This window comes from Phyllostomus discolor, chromosome 10 (assembly GCF_004126475.2).
Source record: "Phyllostomus discolor isolate MPI-MPIP mPhyDis1 chromosome 10, mPhyDis1.pri.v3, whole genome shotgun sequence".
NCBI classification, from domain to species: Eukaryota; Metazoa; Chordata; class Mammalia; order Chiroptera; family Phyllostomidae; genus Phyllostomus; species Phyllostomus discolor.
This window is the reverse complement of record NC_040912.2, coordinates 90,883,500-90,899,064: the sequence shown is the minus strand read 5'-3', so window position 1 is coordinate 90,899,064 and position 15,565 is coordinate 90,883,500. Positions and strand designations below refer to the sequence as shown.

Genomic DNA, 15,565 nt, shown 5'->3' with positions numbered 1-15,565 from the left:
GGCTGTTCCTTCTGGTACCAGGGGAAGTGTCCTGCTTCTCAGATCTCAGAGAGCAGGAAGCCCAGGGGTGGGGTGGGGGTGGGGCCCGGGGGTGAAACTTAAAGAGACAGCAACACTCCTAACTAAGGGAGTGGGGATGCTGAGTTCCCACTGGGAAATTACGCTGTGGTCCATGGTGGTGTTCTCTGAAGGTCCCCGTGACACCAACAGCTTGTCCCCCCAGGGGAAGTAACCTCAGGGGACAAGAGCATGTAAGGTTCTGAGACCTGTATTCACTTCTAGCCTTGACCACGAGTCTTAACTGCTTTTGCCCGCTAGGCATTTTCCTATAAAATGCCCTCTGCAGAGCCTCCTTCCTTGGGCCAGTGCCACAAAGGCGACCCTGTCTGCCAGGAACGCCCTGGGCAGGGTCTCTGGATTCTCCACAGAAAGGAAGGCTTTTCCGAATGTCCAGCACAGGGCCGCAGGGAGGGGAGGAGCACTCCCACCCAGGGCCGCCCCAGCCCCTCTGCTGGTGTGTTCCACCTGGGGGCCAGGAGACCTGAGGAAGGTGAGGAAGCAGACAGGTTTGGAGTAGAGGGAGGAGGCTGCCCCAGGCTTATGGGGGTGCGGGGCCTGGGCCTGGGCAGGTCAGGGACAACATGTGCAGGGCCAGACTCACTGAGACTCCCTGGAGGTGACATTGCCCATAGATGGTGAGGGCTTTGACTTCATCTGAAGCTCATGGGCTGGAGTCTGATTTCGGCCCATTATTGCCAGCTCATCATTGATAATGAAGAACCCAACACCCACTTAACCCTCCTACTGTCCCCCCCACTCCCCCAAGCTCTAATGAGATGTGATTGACATGTAACGTTGTGGAAGTTTAAAGTACAGAGCGTGCTGGTTGAGCATTTACATGTTGGCAAAGACAATCACCACCGTAGCATTCATTGGGGTGCTACCACCTGCACCACTTCCCATGACTCCTGTGTCTGTTCTGTGGCGACAACACTGAAGATCTGCTCTCTTAGCAACTTCCAGGGACAGAACACAGTGTCATTAACTCCAGTCACCGTGCGGTGCATTTCATCCCCAGAACTAACTCATCGCTAAGTGGCCGTTGTGCAGTGTGACCACCGTCCCCTCATTCCCCACCTGCCTGCCCCTGCTAACGGCCAGACTGTTCTCCTCTCTGAGAGTTTGGATTTTTAAAATCCTGCATTGAAAGTGATACCAAACAGTGTTTATTACCTTGTCTGAGTAACTTCCCTTAGTAAATGCCCTCCAGGTCCATCTGCAAGTGGAAAGATGTCCTTCTGATTCTCATGGCTGAACACACACACATACACAGACACACACACACACACAGGTGGGCAAAAGTAGGCTTAAATTTTTGTGAGTACACAAAATAGAGGTTAATCTTGTATCATCATTCATTAATTACTGTTTTTAACTCACCACCCTGAACCCACTTCTGCCCCTTCCTGCATACTCTGTCCCTCATACCTCTCACGTGACCTTTGTCCATGGGTCCCCACACAGGACCTTAGGTGGCTCCCACACCTGGCTGCCGTGAGTAACGCTGCAGTGAGCAGGGAGGTGCCGAGGCCTCTGTGAGGTCCTGTGCTCGTTCCCTGTGGATGGCATCCTTGTGGACCAGGTAGTAGTGCCGTTCTCAGTTGTTTGGTGACTCTCTGTGCTGTTTTCCTGAGTGGCTGCCCCACTTTCCATTCCCACGGACAGTGTGCAAGGGTTCCCTTCCCCCCACGTCCTCACCAACACTTGTTATTTCTTGTGTTTTTGACAATAGGCGTTCTAACAGGAGTGAGGTGCTGTCTCCTTGTGGTTTTGATTTGCATTTCCCTGGTAATCAGTGACATCAGGCACCATGTTATGTTGGGCATTTACATGACTTTTTTTGTAAAAATGTCCATTTGGTCTGTCTCCCCATTTTTAAAAAAGGGATTGTTTGGTTTCTGCTACTGAGGTATAGGGGTTCCCCACATATTTTGCATGTTAATCCCGGATCAGATACATGACTGGCAAATGTTTTCTGCCGTTCTGTAGATTGCCTTTTCATTGTGTGGGTGGCTTCCTTTGCTCTGCAGAAGCTTATTAATTTGATGTTGTCCCACTTACTTATTTTTGCTTCTGTTTCCTTGCTCTTGGGGTCAGATCCGAACAATGATGACCAAGACTGATGTCAAGGAGCTCACACCCTTTGTTTTCTCTTAGGGGGTTTATAGTTTCGGGTCATATTTTCAGATTTTAATCCATTGGGGTTGATTTTTGTGTATGGTGTCAGACTGGAGTCCAGCTTCCTTCTTTTTCACGTGGTTGTCCCGTTTCACAGCATCGTTCATTGAAGAGACTCTCCTTTTCCCCTTGTATGTTCTCGACTCATTTGTTGTAAATTAATTCACCATTGATTTCTGGGTCTCTGTCTTTCCCCCGTTGATGTATGTATCTGTTTTTGTAACAATACCTTACAGTTTTGATTAGTATAAGTTTGTAATATAGTTTGAAACCAGGGTATGTGATACCTCCAGCATTTTTATTCCGTCTTAAGACTGTTTTGGCGCTTCTTGAGTCCTAAGTTGGTGGCTTAGTTGGAGGAATCATGAACCCCTTCCCCTGTGCAGGGGAGAAAAACTTGAGGATTGGCAGAGGAACACAGCAATGGGCATAGGATATCGAAACATTTATGAAAGCAGGACATCAAAAATTACAGCAGACATTTAAAAACCAGATGGTAGCCCTGGCTGGCATAGCTCAGTGGAATGAGCACGGGCTGGGAACCAAAGTGTCCCAGGTTCAATTCCCGGCCAGGGTACATTCCTGGGTTGCAGGCCATAACCCCCAGCAACCGCACATTGATGTCTCTCTCTCTCTCTCTCTCTCTCTCTCTATCTCCCTCCCTTCCCTCCCTAAAAATAAATAAATAAAATCTTAAAAAAAAAAAAAAAACAGATGGTAAGGAGACTGCTTCAGGACAACAGGGACCCAGGGATCAGTCTGGGGACCAGGGGGGTTATAGCCCCTAGGCCCAGTGCTCCCGGATCCGTCTCAGGGCACCCAGGAGAGTGGAGTCACTGCTCTCTCCCCAGAGAACAGGGGTTGAGCAACACCAGGGGAGACCTTGTTGCTTGAAGGCACAGAGAGGGGAGTTGGACTGGGAGACAATCTCGCAGGGTTGCTGGCACCCATGCATAGCCCTGGGAGGGGTGAATGCCCCCAGCTGGCATGACCAGAGGTGGCCTGGACATGCACTTGCACCCCCAGTCCGGTGGGAGTGTTGATCTGTGGAAAACACAGACCTCGCAGCCCTGAATAAGGAAAGGGCTCGGGGGTTCGCTGGTTTCTGGAGCCTCCGGTCGTGAACTCTGGAAAGCGTCCACCCCTTCAGGATTCCCGACTCTCGCACTGTGAACCTGGAAGGGATGCCGTGATTTGGGGGTTCCTGGAACTGGCAACGGGGAAATTGGTGGAAGTGCGCACCCATTTGCAATCCCTGGAGCTTGTGCCGTGAATCCAGAAAAGACTCAGGTGCTTCCCAAGAACATAGCGCCCGCTGCAGTGAAATTTGGGGGAAGGATGTGTCTCCTTGCGATCCCCGGAGCTTGCACCGTGAACCCGGAAGGGACTCAGGAGCTCTGCGGGGGCCCCGGAACCCGGGAGACCGGCAGTGAGCTCTGGAGAGCATGGTCAGGAGCGCCCAGGGTCCTGCAGGGGGAAGTCAGATTGGCTCTGGGGAGATCGTCCTACTGGTCCTGGGCACAGTACCTGAGAGAGACTGGCTGAGTTTTGACTGGGAAGAGTGATAGGCATTCAAAGGCCCCTGAGCCTGCTGAAGCCAGCAAGACCAGAAAAACTGGTCTGGCCAGTTAGAAACCAACAAGAGGTGGGGTTTGTTTTTTTTTTTCTGTTGTTGTTGGTTGATTGTTTGATTTTATCTTGCTTTTTAAATGACTTTTTATTTTTTAATTCTTATTATTTTTATATCTCTCAATTCCTTATGTTTCTCTTCCTTTCATCCTAGTATTCCTTCCACTCCAAATTTATCTCTCCTGCATTCCACCTTCTGCTTCCCCCCCGTTTTTTTCTAAGTTTGCAAGTTCTTACAAATTTGTATTATCTTTTTCTCACTTTTCTGACATTTTTTATTTTAATAGTATTTTGGTATTCTTTTTCTTTCTGAATAATCTTCCTTGCTTGGCTGGTTATACTGTCATTTGATAGGTTCCCCTTGGTATCTCAGTCACAGCGTGTTGATAATTTACTATCTTTCATCTGTGTTCCATTAGTGCACTTCTCAAGGTTCTATACTCCTTGTTCTTGTTATCTAGATCTCATAGATTCTGCCACAAGATTGTTGCTTTAATATTACTGTAAATAAGACCTAGTTCATACAATTGTAAGTACTACTCAACACCCCTACCTGATCTTAGCCCACTTTGCAACTTCCTGAACTGTATTATTGTGGGGGTTGTCTCTATTCTTTTACATACTACTCCTATTTACTAATTTTTATTCCTACCCTACCTCAGAATCTGACCTCCCACAGCCTCACAGCTTTCTAAATCCAACTAACAATCCTTTCATCCCCAATAAGAGTCTTACCTTCTTTCCATTCTTTCTAAAACGTGAATAGTGGGGTGGAGGATCACGGTTAGCACTATAAGTAGCCAAAGGTTATCTCATCTCTTCTCTACTGGCTGCTACTGTAAATGGCATGGTATACTGTCTTGCTGTCTTAAACCATTTTGCCTTACTCCTCCAACTGATCACAGAAAAGAGTAGGGGGAAGCTGTGAACACCAGGCTACCTGAAGGAGACTGCACTACTGAATCTCACAGGTATTCCACCACAGAAGTTCACACCATAATCACAGGAAACCAGAATACATCAATTTAAGAAACAGAGGCAAACAAGAAGAATCATACAAACAATGAGAAAACAAAGAAACAATCCCCAACTGAAGGGAAAGGAAGAAGCCTCAGAAAAAATGCTAAATAAAATAGAGGCAACTCAACTATCAGATATTGAGTTCAAAACAATGATTATCAGGAAGCTCAATGAGCTCACAATGAGCTACCAGAAACTACAGGGAAACTACAACGATCTCACTGCAAACTATATCAACATGAAAAAGGAAATAGAAACTATCAACAAGGGCCAAAAGGAAATGAAGAATACAATTTCTGAACTGAAGAACACAGTACAAGGAATGAAAAGCAGGATCGATGAAGCAGAAAACTGGATTAGTGAATTGGAGGACAAAGTAGAAAACAACATCCAGAAAGAGCAAGAAAAGGAAAAGAGGCTCAGAAAGAATGAAGAAGGATTAAGAGAAATGCAAGACAATATGAAACATAATAATATCCATATAATAGGGATACCAGAAGGAGAAGAAGAACAAGGGATAGAAAACCTATTTGAAAGAGTAATGATGGAAAACTTCCCTAATTTGATGAAAAAGTCACACAAATCCAGGAAACACAGAGAGTCCCAATCAAGAGGGACCCAAAGAGGCCCACCTCAAGACACATCATAATTAAAATGGCAAAATTCCAAGACAAAGAGAGAATCTTAAAGGCAGCAAGGGAAAAAAGGAAGTGACATACAATGGAGCCCCAATAAGGCTAGCAGCTGACTGACTTCTCAATGAAAACACTCCAAGCCAGAAGAGAATGGCAAGAAATATTCCAAGTAATGAGAACCAGAGGTCTGCAACCAAGGTTACTTGACCCAGCTAGGCTCCCAGTCGAGATAGAAGGCCAAATAAGAAGCTTCCCAGACAAAAGAAGTCTAAAAGAATACACCTCCACTAAACCAGCTCTGCAAGAGATTCTAAAGGGACTGCTTTAAGGAAAGGAGGGAAAAGAGAGAGAGAGAGGAACACACGTACATAAAAGACAATGAATAAGTACCTATCAATAATAACCTTAAATGTAAATGGACTAAATGTTCCAGTCAAAAGACAGAGAATAGCTGAATGGATAAGAAAACATGACCCACACATATGCTACCTTCAAGAGACCCACCTCAGGATAAAAGACCTGCACAGGCTAAAAGTGAAGGGCTGGAAACAAATTTTCCAAGCAAATGGACAGGGAAAAAAGCCAGGGTAGCAATACTCATATCTGACAAAATAGACTTCCAAAAAAGGGCCATAAAGAGAGACCCAGAAGGTCACTTCATAATAATCAAGGGAAGAATCCACCAAGAAGACATAAATATTGTAAATATATATGCACCCAACATAGGAGCACCCAAATACAAAAAGAAAATCTTAGAGGACTTCAAGAAAGATATTGATAGCAACACAATTATAGTGGGGGGTTTTAACACCCTACTGTCAAAAATGGACAGATCTTCCAAACAAAATATCAGCAAAGATATTTTGGCACTGAACGCTATCCTAGATGAAATGCACTTTACTGATATATACAGAGCCCTCCATCCCAAAGAGGCCAAACACACATTCTTTTCAAATGTACACAGAACATTTTCAAAGATAGACAACCTGATAGGACACAAAACAAGCCTCAACAATTTCAAGAATATTGAAATCATACCAAGCATTTTCTTGGACCACAAGGGACTGAAGCTAGAAACCAACCCCAAGGAAAAAAACCAAAAACACTCAAAATCATGGAGATTAAATAGCATGCTATTAAACAATGAATGGGTCAAGAATGATATTAGGGAAGAAATCAAAAGGTTTCTGGAAACAAATGAAAATGAACTCACAACAACCCAAAACGTAAGGGACACAGCCAAGGCAGTCCTGAGAGGGAAGTTCATAGAGATACAGGCCCACCTAAAAAAGTTCCAAACAAACAACCTAACCCTACATCTACAAGAACTCGAGGAACAACAACAAAGACAGCCCAGAGCAAGCAGAAGAAAGGAAATAACCAAGATCAGAGAAGAATTAAATGACATAGAGACTAAAAGCACAATTCTAAGTATCAATGAATCCAAGAGCTGATTCTTTGAAAAGATAAACAAAGTTGATAAGACTTTAAGCAGACTCATCAAGAAAAAAAGAGAGAAGACCCAAATAAACACAATCAGAAATGAAAGAGGAGACATTACAACAGATACCACAGAAATACAAAGGATTGTAAAAAGTTACCGTGAAGAACTGTATGCCAAGAAATTTGAAAATCTAGGTGAAATGGATAAATTTCTAGAAAAATATAATCTTCCAAAACTCAGTGAAAAAGAAGCAGAAAGCCTAAACAAACCAATAACAGCAAAAGAGATTGAAGCAGTAATCCAAAAACACCCACCACACAAAAGCCCTGGACCAGATGGTTTCACAGGAGAATTCTACAAAGCATTTAAGGAAGAGCTAACCCCTATCCTTCACAGAATATTCCAAAAAATCAAAAAAGATGGAAGACTCCCAAACTCTTTTCATGAGGCCAACATCATCCTAATTCCAAAACCAGATAAAGACACAACAAAGAAAGAAAACTTCAGGCCAGTATCGCTGATGAACATTGACGCTAAAATCCTCAACAAAATACTGGTAAACTGCATCCAACAATACATTAAAAAGATCATACACCATGACCAAGTGGGATTCATTCCAGGGGTGCAAGGATGGTACAATATTCAAAAATCAGTAAATGTAATACATCACATAAACAAAAGCAAAGACAAAAACCACATGATCATATCGAGAGATGCAGAAAAAGCATTTGATAAGGTACAGCACCCATTCATGATAAAAACACTCAGCAAAGTGGGAATAGAGGGAGCATTCCTCAACATAATAAAGACCATATATGAGAGACCTACAGCCAACATCATACTCAATGGGAAAAAATTAAAATCTTTTCCACTAAGATCAGGAACAAGACAAGGCTGTCCACTTTCACCACTTCTATTCAATATAGTACTGGAAGTTTTAGCCACACTGATCAGACAAGAAAAAGAAATAAAGGGCATCCAAATCAGAAAGGAGGAAACAAAACTGTCACTGTTTGCAGATGACATAATAGTGTACATAGAAAATCCTATAGACTCTACCAAAAAATTGCTTGACCTAATAAATGAATTTGGCAAAACAGCGGGATACAAAGTCAATATCCAGAAATCAAAGGCATTTCTGTACACCAACAATGAAACAGCAGAAGCAGAAATTAAGAAAAATCCTATTCGAAATAGCAAAAAGAAAAAGAAAATACCTAGGAATAAACCTAACCAAAGAGGCAAAAGACCTGTATTCAGAAAACTACATAACACTGAGGAAAGAAATCAAGGAAGACAAAAACAAATGGAGACATATACCATGTTCATGGACTGGGAGAATTAATATCATCAAAATGTTCATACTACCCAAAGCTATTTACACATTCAATGCAATACCTATTAAAGTACCAATGACTTATTTCACAGACATAGAACAAATACTTCAAAAATTTATATGGAACCATAAATGACCACATTCAGCTGCTGCAATTTTGAGAAAGAAGAGTAAAGTAGGAGGGATCACAATACCCGACACTAAACTATACTACAAGGCCACTGTAATCAAAACAGCCTGGTACTGGCATAAAAACAGGCACATCGACCAATGGAACAGAACAGAGAGCCCATAAATAAACCCAAGTCTCTATGGTCAATTAATATTTGACAAAGGAGGCAGCAACATAAAATGGAGTAAAAATAGCCTCTTCAACAAATGGTGTTGGGAGAACTGGACAGCTACATGAAAAAAAATGAAACTCGAGCACCAACTTACACCTTATACAAAAATAAATTCAAGGTGGATAAAAGACTTAAATATAAACCGTGACACCATTAAAGTCCTAGAGGAGAACGTAGGTAGGAATATCTCAGATATTTCACGCAGAAACTTTTTACTGACATGTCCCCTAGAGCAAGGGATATAAAGGAAAGAATAAACAAATGGGACTTCATCAAAATAAAAAGCTTCTGCACAGCTAAAGAAAACAGTATCAAAATAAAAAGAGAACCAACTGTATGGGGAAACATATTTGCCAATGATACCTCAGACAAGGATTTAATCTCCAAAATATATAAAGAACTTACACGACTCCATTCCAAGAAGACAAGCAACCCAATTAAAAAATGGGCAAAGGACTTGAACAGACACTTCTCCAAGGAGGACCTACAGAAAATCCAAAGACACATGAAACAATGCTCAATATCACTAGCTATCAGAGAGCTGCAAATTAAAACCACAATGAGATACCACTTCACACCAGTCAGAATGGCCATCATAAACAAAGCAACAAACAACAAGTGTTGGAGAGGTTGTGGAGAAAAGGGATCCCTAGTGCACTGTTGGTGGGACTGCAGACTGGTACAACCACTGTGGAAAGCAGTATGGAACTTCCTCGGAAAACTAAAAATGGATCTGCCTTTTGACCCAGCAATTCCACTGCTGGGACTCTATCCTAAGAACACTAAAACACCAATCCAAAGAACCTTTGCACCCCAATGTTCATAGCAGCACAATTTATAATAGCTAGGTGCTGGAAGCAACCAAGATGCCCATCAGTAAATGAATGGATCAAAAAGCTATGGTACATTTACAAGATGGAATTCTATGCAGCAGAAAGAAAGAAGGAGCTCCTACCCTTTGCAACAGCATGGATGGAGCTGGAAAGCATTATGCTTAGTGAAACGAGCCAGGTGATGAAAGACAAATACCATATGATCTCACCTTTAACAGGAACCTAAACAACAAAACAAACAAACAAGGAAAATATAACCAAAGACACTGAAATAGAGGACAGGCTGACAGTGACCAGAGGGGACAGAAGAGGGAATTTCAGGGGAGAATGGGAAGGGTTTACAGGAACAAATTTAAAGTACACATGGACAAAAACTAGGGGGAGGGTTGTAATGGGAGGGGAGGGGGGAGGGTTGGGTGGATGGGCTGGATTGGGAGTAAAAGGGAGAAAACTGTGCTTGAACAATTATTAAAATAAAAAAAAAGACTGCTTTGGCTATTCAGCATCTTTTGAGCTTCTATAAAAACTTTAGGATTTTTTTCTATTTCTGTGGAAAATGCCAATAGAATTTTAACAGGAATTGTGTTGAATCTGTAGATTGTTCTGTGTCATGTGGACATTTGAAAAAATATTAATTCTCCTAATTCATAAGCACAAAATGGCTTTCCATTTATTGAGTCTTCTTCAATTTCTTTTAGCAATATCTAATAGTTTTCAATATACAGTTCTTTCAGCTCCTTGTTTAAATTTACTCCTTGGTATTTTATTCTGGATGATGTTATTGTATGTGGGATTATTTTCTTAATTTCTCTTTCTGATAAAGATAAATTTGTTTTGGTGGATTCATTAGGATTTTCTCTATATAACATTATGTCATTTGCAAATAGAGACCATTTTATTTCTTCATCTTTGTTTTGGGTGTCTTTTATTTTCCTCATGCCTAATTGCTCTGACCAGGACTTCCACTAGAATATCAAATAAAAGTGGTGAGAGTGGGCATCCTTGTATTGTTCCTGAACTTGGAGGAATAGCTTTGAGCTTTTTACTTTTGAGTATGGTCTTAGCTGTGGGCTTGTCACATATGGGTTTTGTTATGTGGAGGTACAGTTCCTTTGTGCCCAGCATGTTAAGAGTTTTTATTATGAAAGGCTGTTAGATTTTGTCCAATGCTGTGCTTTATTTATTGAGATGATTAAATAACTTTTATCTTTTACATTGTGAATGTGATGCATCCTGTGGACTGACTGAGGGATGCCGACCCCTTCTCGTCTGGAACAGTGTCTTTTCTGCCTAATTGCTGTTGTCAGACCCTCCTGTGCAGAGTGGGAATGAAGTGGCAGGAGCAGGCCTCTCTGTCTTCTTCCTGATCTTCTAGGAGAACTTTCAGTCCGTCATCACTGAGCAGGTACCAGCTGTGGGATCTTTATAGATGCCTTTTAGCAGATTGTGGGTTTCTCTCTCTTCTTAGATAGTTCAGTGCTTTTATTTTGAACAGGCGTTCAGTTTTGTCAAGTGATTTTTCTAAATCTAGTGAGATCATCATGCATTTTTCTTCTCCATTCTGTTGGAATGGTTTATTACACTGATTGATTTCTGAATGTGAACCCAGTATTGCATTCTTGGGATAGATCCTACTTGGTCATGGTGTATATGCCCTTTTACATATTGCTGGGTTCTTTTTGGTATTTTGTGAAGGATTTTTCCATTCACAACCATAGGAGTTATATTATCTGTAGTTATATATCATAAGGGAAGCCATCTGGGCCTGGGTTTTTCTTGGTAGGTAATATTTTCTCTATTAATAATCTAATCTTTTATGTATTATAGGTCTATTTAGATGTTCTATTTTTTCCTTGAGTTAATTTTTGTAGTTTATGAATTTTCCATTTCATCTGTGCCATCTAATTTGAGGGACATAAAATTATTTATGATATTTCTTTATATTTGTTATATTTTGATAAACTCAGTAATAATATCCCCTTTTTTATTCCTGATTTAGTAATTCTCTATCTGTTTTTAGTCATATTAGCTGAAGATTTGTCAATTTGTTGATATTTCCAAGGAACCTAGCTTTGGTTCTGTTCGTTTTCTATAGTGTGTTTCTATTCTCTAGTTCATTAATTTCCATGCTACTCTTTACTATATTGTTCTTGTGACTGTTTTAGGTATAGGCTGCTGCCTCAATCACTCTTTAATGTGGAATATGAGGTTATTGGTTTGAGATCATTGTTCTCTATTCAGTGTAGCTACATGTGAATTTCCATCTATAAATTTTCCTCTAAGTATTGTTTTAGCTGCCCCTCATAGGGTTTGCTATGTTGCTCTTTTATTTTTATTCATCTCAAATATGTATAATTTCTTGTTTGATATCTCCTTTCATTCATTGGTTATTTAGAATTATGTTGTTAAAAATCTATTATTGAATTCCTCCCATTTTTTCCTGTTACTGATTGCTAACTTTACTTCATTTTGGCCAGAGAATGAACTCTGTGTGATCTCGAGCTCCTTCCATTTGCTGAGGCTCATTTTGTGGCCTCACACACGGTCCATTTAGGGGAGTGTTACCTGTGCACTAGGGAAGGACGTGTGCTCTGCTGTTGTGGGCGGAGTGTTCCTGTGTCCGACCTGGTCAGTCACATCGAGTCTTTGTTTGTTGACCCTCTGATTGGTCACTGTCTGAGTTATTGAAAGTGGGGTGTTGAAAACTACAACTACTATTATTGAATTATCTATTTCCCCTCAACCTCTGTTATTTCTCACCATTCATTGATTCTTTCTTGTGCTGGTTCAAACCTGTTATTGGACCCCTCTAGTAAAAATCTTAAATTCAGTTATGCTTTTCATTTGCTGAATTTGTATTTTATTCTTAGAAGTTAATTTCTATCTCTTTATTGACATTGTCTGTTTGATGAGATGTTGTCATCATGGCTTCCTTTATTTGTTTAGGTGTGACTTTCCTCAGTTATTTAAACATATTTATAACAGCTACTGTGAAGCCCCACCTTTCAATCCAATATCTCTGCCTTCTCAGAAGGAGTTTCTTTGCCTGAATTTTTTTCATGTGGGACACACTTTTTTGTTTCTCTTTATGTTTTGCAGTTTTCATTAGAAACTGGGTATTTTAAGTAATGTAGTGCACAACCCTGAATAGTGACTTTCCTCTGCTTTTCTAAGGCTCAATTTACTTTCGTTTGCATGCTGTTTAGGGACTTGGCTGGACTCCTCTGGTGACACCTATGTCCCCTGCAATGTGAGGCCTCTGATGTGGCTCCTCAGCAGGGGCAGCCTGGGGACACCACCTGGGATGACAATGGTTCTGGCTGTCACTCCCTCACACAGCCTCTCCCTTAATCTCTCGGTCAGTCCTGTCTCTGGGTTGAACATCCAACTGCTCAGCCTGCAATGGCCATCTGGTCTGTCCCTGGCTTCAGACAACAGGCCTCTGGGTGAAAATGACTCCTCAGTCTGATCTAATTAAACGTGGTTTCCTTCCCAGGGGTGCTTTGCCAGTCTTTCAGGTTTTCTCTGACCGAGAAGGTTCCTTTATTCCCATCTCTTTTACTGGTGGTCTGCAGGACACTTGCTGGCCTGTGGTGTTTCCTGTAGCTCTCATGGGTTACCAGTCTCCTTGAAGTCGCTTGCCATAAACAACTTCCATGTTTTTAAGAGTATGCTTTGAAATTCCCACACTCTGCTCCAATAAAAGCATTTCCTTTGAGGATTACCGTGGAGTTCTCTGTAAGGATGGGCTTGTTTTCCTCTTGACAAAATCTCTGAGGCACAGCTCGGGGGCCAGTGCAGAGGATGGCAGCCTCTGGTCTCTCACCTCATCCCTCCCAGCAGGGACCCTCCATCCTACTTGGGAGCTGGTGTATGGACAGCCGGGGTGCCCTCGTTCTTAGCCTGTTGGGCTTGGGCTGGAGCCTGTGAGCTATGAGTAGAGCAGCAGAGAGCTGTTGGCTGCACTCACTGGACTCATCCTGCAGCTCAGATTGGGAGGGGTAAGAAATGCTGCCCCTCACCCTTGTTGGTAAGGGACTGAGCTCTATGGGAACTCAGGGGAGAGGCAGCCTATTTGCTTGAGCACATCTTCCCAGAAGGGAGTTTGCCTCTAGTGGATTTGAAGATGAGCTGGGGAGGGAGAAAGAAAGTCATGGCTCTCACTCCATGCAGACTGTCACTCCTCTTAATAATGTTCAGTATGTTAAAAAAAATGACTTTTCTTTAGGTGCATAAACTTAGGTCAACTTGTACCTACTTTAACTGAAAAACTTCACCAGCTATGGTTGTCTCACCGGTAGGCAGTCTACAGGGTGCCTCATGTGCTTTCTGGCAGAGGAAGCCCCATCAGTGGTTTCAGACTAAACATGGCACTGAGCAGGCTTCCTCCCTGTCCTTCCCGCTGAGTACAGGGATTTGGTGTCCCTTGGCTTCCCTTTCTAGTTGTGCTATTGTGACATTGAATGAAATATTGAGAAGCGGCAACCTCAGGAACAGCTGCCATTGTCCCCCAGATGGCCATCCTCATCTGGAGCCCTTGGTTTTACACCTGATGCAGACGTTGGACCTGCAGAGGATCAGAGACATGCTGGTGTCTCACTGTATTTCCACAGAGTCCTCTGTGGTTGTGCACAGCTTGGAAAGGAGTCCTGTATTCTGATTTTCAGGGGATGTTGCTTCATGACCATCAACATTAGAAAAGAGTGAGGCTGCTCAGTTGCTTACTCACCACTCAGCTCTGAGAGCTGCATTGTTGGAGGTTGGATGTCAGCAACGTCTGGGAGCACCTGCTCCAATGTGGGGCAGAGGGCATGCTGTCAAGCTCCCGTCAGAGTCCAAGTGCTCAGGGTCCTGTCTACTCTGCATGAGGACCTGGTATGGGTGGGAGACTCCCGGGAAAACTCCAGTGCCCCATCCTCAGGCGGCTGCAGCCTTGGAGCCTCTCCGTGGGTCCGAGCACATGTCAGTGTGGTGTTCACGAGGAAGGATCTTCTTGGCCTAGTCTGTCTCCTCTCACTTGTAGGAACACACAGCAGGTAAAAATAACGGGATGTGGGTTCTGTCACCTAGCTCTCTAGCCTGTGCTGTGACCACAACTTTAAGTGACGTGTCTCAGGAGTATGTAGGGAAAGGGCTGCGGCTGAGGCTGGTTGAATGCTTTCCTGTGCACAAGTGAATTTAGAACTAGTTATCCTGTAGTTTGTTTCTCTGAAATGAGGGGATTACGAGAAAGAAAAAAGAAACTCGAGATATAGATTAAAATTGTCCCTTTGTTCCTTGATACAGTTGTATTTATAACATTTATCAATAGTAATAAAAGACTAAAGAAATTCTCTTTGGGCCTGGCTGGGTAGCTCAGCTGTTCAGAGCATCACCAAGATACGCCAAGGTTGGGGATGAGATCCCAGGTCAGGGCACATGCAGGACTCAACCAGTGATGCACCAGGAAGTGGAACAACAGTACAATGTTTCTCCCCCTCACAAATCAATAAATAAAAACACAGGAAAATAACATCTGTTTATGGTAGGCTGGGATTGAAGGAACAAAAGATGTCAAAATAAATGGAAAGAAATGTAGATAACATCAGAAATTATGCAAACCATTGAAAATCCCAGAAAGAGGGCAAGTACCTGATGCTACCAGCTAGATCAGACAGCCTCTGAATTCTCCCCCGGGTGCCTGTTCTAAGCAGCCTCTCCCTCTGTCCCTGGTATCTCGGGATGGCGAAGATTCAAGGCGGGTGCTCACAGACGTGTGGGTTCTGGTGGGAGGGGATGGACCAGCCTTGGCTGATGAGAGAAGAAGGGGCCTGAGACTGGGTGAGAGTGACAGGAACCAGGGGAAGTTCACCTGCGTCCCTGCTTCCTGCTTTGTTGGCAGCTGGTGCCAAGTGGTGAATGGACAGTGACTGACACCTCTCACTGTTTGTGACTCTCCCTTCCTCTGATGACCTTGGAGACTCCAAGCATGGGAGAAGGGGGCCCATGGTAATACTGCTCCCTCACACCAGAGCCCTGAGGCCAAGAGTCCCAGGACAGGTCCTTCCATGTGGACTTCCTTGGAGGACCCTGTTTGTTTTGTCTCA

At 42.9% G+C, this 15,565-nt stretch overlaps 2 protein-coding genes and 1 pseudogene across 2 annotated transcripts in view; 1 reads left to right on the top strand and 2 right to left on the bottom strand.

Annotated features, from left to right (window-relative positions):
* The window catches only part of LOC114507421 (GTPase IMAP family member 8), a 772,814-nt gene that overhangs the window by 531,662 nt on the left and 225,587 nt on the right, over positions 1–15,565 (bottom strand).
* The window catches only part of LOC114507465 (GTPase IMAP family member 4-like), a 658,105-nt gene that overhangs the window by 593,959 nt on the left and 48,581 nt on the right, over positions 1–15,565 (bottom strand). The window lies entirely within an intron of this gene.
* The window catches only part of LOC114507429, a 359,625-nt pseudogene that overhangs the window by 317,767 nt on the left and 26,293 nt on the right, over positions 1–15,565 (top strand).